Consider the following 7,269-nt stretch of genomic DNA (forward strand, 5'->3'; position numbering starts at 1 on the left):
CTTTAACAACCAGAAGAACACCAGGCAATCAAGTCGGGTATGTAGAAGAAGTAGCGTACTACTACCTGTTTCTGCTGGAGATCAGAAAGCTGGTGGTTCCTCCTGAACAGCTCAGTCTGCTGAGTTAACACACTCAGGGCAGTCACAGGACAATGCAGGCCATAGGAAACAAAGGGCTCATGTCTCCTCATACAAGGTAGGAATTCATTTTTTAAAACAATGCATAAAATGCCTGAAGATAAAAGATCTAAGGATTCCACTCAAGAAACTATGCCATAAATAAAGTAAACATAAAGTAAGTAGGAGAAAGGATCAACAAAATCAAATAGCTTTTAAAAAAATATTAGAATAGTGATGAAATAAAAATTTGTATTCTAAGGCAAGTCAAGGAAAATTTGAACATTAATATTTTTTCCCTCTCTCCTCTACTGTGCATTGTGTATCTGTATTATGCATCGACCAAACCTCCCCATGGGCAGAAATTCCTGCTCAACTATAAAGAGCAACATTCTCCTGGCCTCGACAAGACAACTCCTTAAGAGATAACCTTTCTTCTTAATCTTGTAACGGGCCACCATGACCCATGACCCACTACTCACTCTGTACATGTAGCTCTGGACTGTGTAAACTGTCAATGATATGTCATTTAATGTACAACCCTCTGTCTCAAAGACTTAGGTAACTGTGCTTTGACCTCTAATGGGCGGAACAGTTCTCAGAGCTTTCTGAGAAGCTGTTCCCAGGTTATAATCCTCAATTTGGCTCAAATAAAATTTTCCATATCTTTCTTAGATCGACTAATTTTTTTTTGTCAAGAATAGTATGGTAGATGGAAGTATTCTGTGGGAAAATATCCTCCTACAAACACCTAGAAATTACAGATAAAATATAAAAAGCATCATTTAACTTATGTGTCTGAACTCTCTCTCTCTCTCACACACACACACACACACTCTCTCTCTCTCTCTCTCTCTGTGTATTTATTAGTACCTTTACTGACACAGCTTTCCTGATTTTTGAATAATGGAACCCACATTTTTATTTTGTACTGGGCCTCACATATTATGTAATCAGCTATGATCCCCCAAAAAGAAGTAAACTCAGTGTTACCTCCTGTTGGTTGTGCAGTAAGGCATCAAATAACAACAAAAACAAGTATATTCTGGAAGGAAAAATCCTCAACAATATTTCTCAGAATTAGAGCAGGAAGAGCCCAGTCATGTGTAAAATGAAATGGCCCTTACAAAGTCTCTGGGCCCTAGGATTTAAGATCCTTCACTGTCAAAGTGGCAAAATCATGAAGCCGCAGGCAATATATCAATATGTGCATATATCTGGCATGAATCGACTACATAAATATTACTTTAAAGACTGGACTCATATATACAGTTATATATCATACATTTTTCATTTTAACCAGGAAACAATGAATTTTACCCTTTCATGGAAAATTACTTGAATGATGGTTTTTAGGACAGCAAAATATGCCAACTGACACACGTCATCATTTATTTGACCATATTTGTGAATGTGTAGTTTCAAAAATAAACAATCATATATTTTTAAAACTGCCTTCAATTCTGATTATTTCCTAAGAAAAATCACTAAAATTACAATTATTGCAACTTGTTTTTTTTTAATTTTAAAAGCTCTTCACAGATTATGGATATTCAATTTTCACTTAGACTACTTTTTTTAAATTGATACTGTATCTTTTTATGGTGTTTGGCAAAAATGTTTTTAAATTTTGAAGAATTTATTCTCTTGATCATTTCTTTGTAAAATTGTTTGCCTTTTCATTTGAATACTTTGAAAACTCTCTCTGGTCATAAGACTATTTAAATATTAACAAGTTGTTATGATCTAATCTGTGAGCCTCTGAGATTTGTGAATGTGGGTTTGGCAGTGGTTAGAAGTTGAAGATCATTCATTTATTCCTTAGTTATTATTGGATTGTCATACATTAAGGTATTCCCATGTATAAAGTTCTTTTAAGACTATCTGTTATGTTTCAGAGATTTGACTGTGGCCAATAAACAGCTGTTAAAATTGTAATTTTAACTATCTTTCCTCAGATGAAGTTTGCACCCATTAAGAACCAGTTTACACTTGTTAAGACCACCAGTTTGCAATGGTTCAGAGCACCAGTTCATGGAGCTTGGCTGCCTGGTACCTCATCTCTAGAGCCACCACTTACAAGCTGTGGAGTATTGGGTAGGTTTCCTAAGTATATTTGTCTCATTCTCATCATATTCAAAAGGTGATAATAACTACCTCTTAAGAGAGACGTAAAAATTAAATGATATTATGTACACACACACAGTCACACACATGTAAGCACTGAAAATTGACTATGACATTTAAATATTCAATAAATGCCGACAATTTTTACTGACTCTAATAATGTACATTTTTCTCTCTGTCTATCATCTATCTATCTATCTATCATTTACCACTCCTGAAGCCTTTAACTTTCATTTCAATAGTTGTCTCTTATTTGTGTTTGGTTTTGATTAACTAGTTAATAATTAACTGTAGCATATACATGTAATTTTCTCTGTCTCTTGCTCTACAGTTCCTCACTTCACTTTACCAGTTACTGATGAAAATTAGTCATATTTTTATATTTATATCTCAACGAGGAAAAGTTTTATAACTAGTCTGTTTTTCCTTTGTTCTTAATTTTGTATTTTACTTAATTGCAGAATATATTCTTTACCTTTAAAATGAGGCAAATCCACAAGGCCATCACTTTGATTAATTGCATTCATATTTCTAGAATTATATCTGATTCAATAGATGGGATCACTCATTTTCTTTCAATAAATTTTCTTGAATTATATTTTAGTTTCTTAATACTGTTTTATTTTTGGAAATGCAAATTATGCAAATATCTACTATTTCTCTCTTGTAACATTTCTTCTGTTTTCTCCAGTTATTTTAATTCTTTGTTCTTGCTTAATTTATTTTGCCTGGTTTTCTGAAGTCTGCTCTGGGTTTATGGTGGCCTTTTTATGATGCGTCTTTTTCTTTTCTGTTATTTCCATATGGCTTTCGTTTTTATCATTTCCCATTCTTTTTGAGCACCACCAATAGCTCATTTAATAATATTTTTTGTAATTTTTTACTGATTTTTCCAACAATTCCTCTAAATTCTTGGGGAAAATTTTGAAGATAACTTTCATCTCTTCTTTAACCAAAGTTTTTGTGTGCGTTCTTCATGTGTCTCCTGTCGCCTGTTCTTCCTGCCATTCCTATTTCAGTACTTTTGGTTCAGCCTGGTCAGGTGTTCCCCTCTCTTCTGGTAGCACATCTTCATATATATCATAGTAGCACTATATATTCATTACTTTTTCAACAAAATCTCCTCATTTCTCTTTTTGTTTTCAGTTTGTTTCATAGAGCAGAAGCAGAAAGATCAGTTTTCTATAAATCAATCCCTGAAGAAATTGAATTGTCCAGTTTAAAATATCTTTTGAGAAAAGGCAACATCTGTGATGTAGGAAAGGAAGTTGAAATAAAGGAAATTATTTTTGAAGTATCATATCTTTTTCCACTATTAGTGAATGGTATGGGCTAATGTTATCATTAAGTCTGTTAATCTAGAAGTTCCAAGCAAAATATTTAAGAGACTCTTGCTTCTTGTTTTTTAATAGGTGTACGTGACATTTTGCCCTCATGTGCTAATATCTAAACTTAGGGTTTAATTCAAGAAAAAAGATAAATACTAAGCAGTTCATGGAAGGAAAAATATTCATTCATTAAATTACTCCAGATAAAAATGAGTATCTGCAAATATTGACATATTTTATCTTATTTCATACCAAATAGTGAACAAAGTTTTGGAAGCTCACAGAAGCACTCAAAAACCTGATCCCTTATAACCTTTTATCCCTTAATCCTGTTTCTTGTTACAATATGTATGTTCTATGTCACATTGCAATACTTATTTTCTAAATACACTTTGTACATTCTCAGATCTAGGCATTTCTGAGCTTTTTCCTTAACCCAAAATACTTTCCCATACAATGACCTCTTGAAGGCCTGTCTTCCTTCTTTGGTCAGCTAATACATTACATCATTTGAGGACTCTTCCAACAGGTCCTGTGGTTGGCAGAATTCTTTAGAAAAAAAAAGGTTCTCTTAGGATTCCACACCCTAATCTCAGATACATGTGAACAAATGAGATATCACTCCCTTAATAACATGTTTTTATAATGTAGTTGACCTTAACATAGGGATGTTATCTAAGTGAGACTGATCTAATCATACAAGCCCCTTTGAAAGCACTGAATTTTCTCCAGTTAGTACAAAGAAGAGGAAATCAGAAGGATTTGAGACAAGAGAAGCATCTCAGTCACAGTTTCTAGACATAAAGATGAAAAGGCCACATGCTAAGGAAGGTGGGCAGGCTCTATTTGCTGAGAGGTCCCTGGCTAACAGTGAGCAGGGAAACAGAATTCTCAGTCCTACAACTGCAAAGAAAAATTCTGCCAACAACATGGATAAGTCTGGAAGATAATTTCTCCCAAGGAGCTCCAAATAAGAACCCATCTAGGCCAACATCTTGATTCTGGTCTTTAGAGACCCTAAGCAAAGAAACCAACCAACCCCACCCAGACTTTACACTTACAGAACTGTGATATGATATAAATAAATGGATATTGGGTATTGTTTAAGCTGCTAAATTTGTGGTAAATTGTTATTTAGTAATCGAAAACTAATACGCTCCCCCCATCCCCCAAATTAAGCTTTTCAATCTTTCCTTTCAGTAGGAAAGATTCCTTTCGCTCATGCATAAATCCTTCTACTCTTCCAAGTCTCTCTCCCTTATAAGAAAATCTTAGAGTGTAGGGGATATACCTTTGCCATATTTATTTATATCCCACATATAAGACATTATCTAAAAGTAGATATTCTATTGAAGATATTTTAACAAATGTTATAAATACTGTTCTTATGTTGTTCTTCCATATTTGGTGTTGCTTCTAAGAAAAAATATGTCAGCATAGTTCCAAATGGCAGTTTGGATAGTCTTCTTCCATCTCATGCATCTAATCTCATGATAACAGAAAAAGTGACTCGTAAGTACCTGTTTCCTAGATGTGCACCTTACTTCACAGTACTTGATATTCTCAACTTATATGCCTATATACTCAGGTTTCAGTGAGGTAGAGTTCATTTTTTTCCAATATAAAAATACAAGTCTTCCTCAGAAATCTGATGAAGGTATAAGTTATTTATATTTCAGGTAGAAAAAATTTATAGGATCCTTTTTGATATTGTGTATTTTTGATTCAAAGGATAGAGTCATCATTTCCTGTTGTATTGTTTCTATAATTTACATATCAAATACTTCATAATTAACTTGTAAAAGCTGTAAATAATCTTCAAATTTTGCTACACTGTGATAAATTACTAAATGTGGTAAACTATATATTTGTCACAAAGAACTGTATTTAGATAATTATGGTTATGAAAAATTTGATTGAAATATTTGCTCATATATAGAATTCTCACACTGATAGTAATTGCTCAAAGTAAAAATCTTTTTATCCATTACACAATGTACTTCATATAATGCACACATGGTTATCAACTTTCAAGGCCACTTTGCTCATTTACCCTTTTAGCTTCATTAAAGTACCTGTTACTAAGAACAGTCAGAACTTCTTTAATGATTCCATACACAAAATTTTTCTGAATTATTATTCAATTGAAATATTTAAACTATTTCAAAATACTTGTGAAGAACATAAACACACAAAATACCAGAAAATAAAGCTTTTGAATTGCCTATATATATATATTATATATATATATATATTATATATATATAATAACTATAATCTGAGAGCATGGCAGTATACTGACAGCCTCCCTTTTGATGACGACAAGTCTAGGGACATCTATAGGGCTTTTAAGTCACATCTCACACTTTCCAGCTCTTATTTTCTTTCTATTTTTTCAAAGGCCTAGAAATTTTCTCTTCCAAGATTTACCTCCTACTGTATTCATGAATTTGTAAGATGAAGAATTTGAACAATTCTGCAGTAATGGTTGCCAAAGCAGAGCAGCAATAAAGCTTATCAGTTAAGAGCACAGGCTCTACAGCTGCACTGCTTGCTCCTGCCTATGTGGCCTTGGTCAAGTCACCAAATATCTTCATGCCTCAGTTCTGGCAGAATTTAAGTGGAAAAAATTATCTTACAGTATCAATTATCTTATAGGCTTGTTGTGAGAATTAAATAAGGATTAATATATACAAACCTTTTAGAACATTATTTGACACAGTAATAAATACATAAATAAGAGGTTCTTTACCTGAAATTATAAAATGTTATGTAGTGCCCCTAGAAAGTGTCTGATACAACTTCTTCATTTTATAGCAGGAGAAACCCATGGGCAGCACAGTAGAGTGAAAAACATAGTTTCAGGTTCACAGAGTCTATCTTTTGACTCAGGGATGAGCCATCCCTTTGGGGTAAGTTATTTAACCTTTTCTAACTCTGAATTTCATCATCTTTACAATAATATGTAGACTGTTATCTGATGATATAGCTTAATTATTTCAGTATCACTGGAATAAAAAAGATTTTCAACAACTTTAGCCCTTTCCCCACATTTCTTCTGCAACCCATTCTTTAAATATCTGTATTCTCAGAGGATCCAGCATTTTTAAAATTCTCATTATACACTTTCTGGGAAATATCATGAATTCTAATATGATTTATCCTATTAAGTAAATAGCATCCAAATTTGAACACTTTCCCACCTCCAGACTAACTACTTGGCATATATTCACCCATAGTCATTTTCAGATTGACAGAAACTAAAAAAATTCAGTATCTTACTTTAAGGCACATTACCTCCAAGGCTCTTGTAGTCATTTATTTTAACCCCTGCATTAAAGTAATCATTAATTCTTCCTTTTATTCCAACTCATACAATATAATAATGCTGTTGGAATCTGCTTCAAAAATGAATTACAGGGCTTCCCTGGTGGCGCAGTAGTTGAGAATCTGCCTGTCAATGCAGGGGACACGGGTTCGAGCCCTGGTCTGGGAAGATCCCACATGCCACGGAGCGACTAGGTCCGTGAACCACAGTTGCTGAGCCTGCGCGTCTGGAGCCTGTGCTCCGCAACAAGAGAGGCTGCGACAGTGAGAGGCCCGCGCACCACGATGAAGAGTGGCCCCCACTTGCCGCAACTAGAGAAAGCCCTCGCACAGAAACGAAGACCCAACACAGTCATAAATAAATAAATAA

Source organism: Balaenoptera musculus, chromosome 3, assembly GCF_009873245.2.
Source record: "Balaenoptera musculus isolate JJ_BM4_2016_0621 chromosome 3, mBalMus1.pri.v3, whole genome shotgun sequence".
Classification (NCBI taxonomy): Eukaryota; Metazoa; Chordata; class Mammalia; order Artiodactyla; family Balaenopteridae; genus Balaenoptera; species Balaenoptera musculus.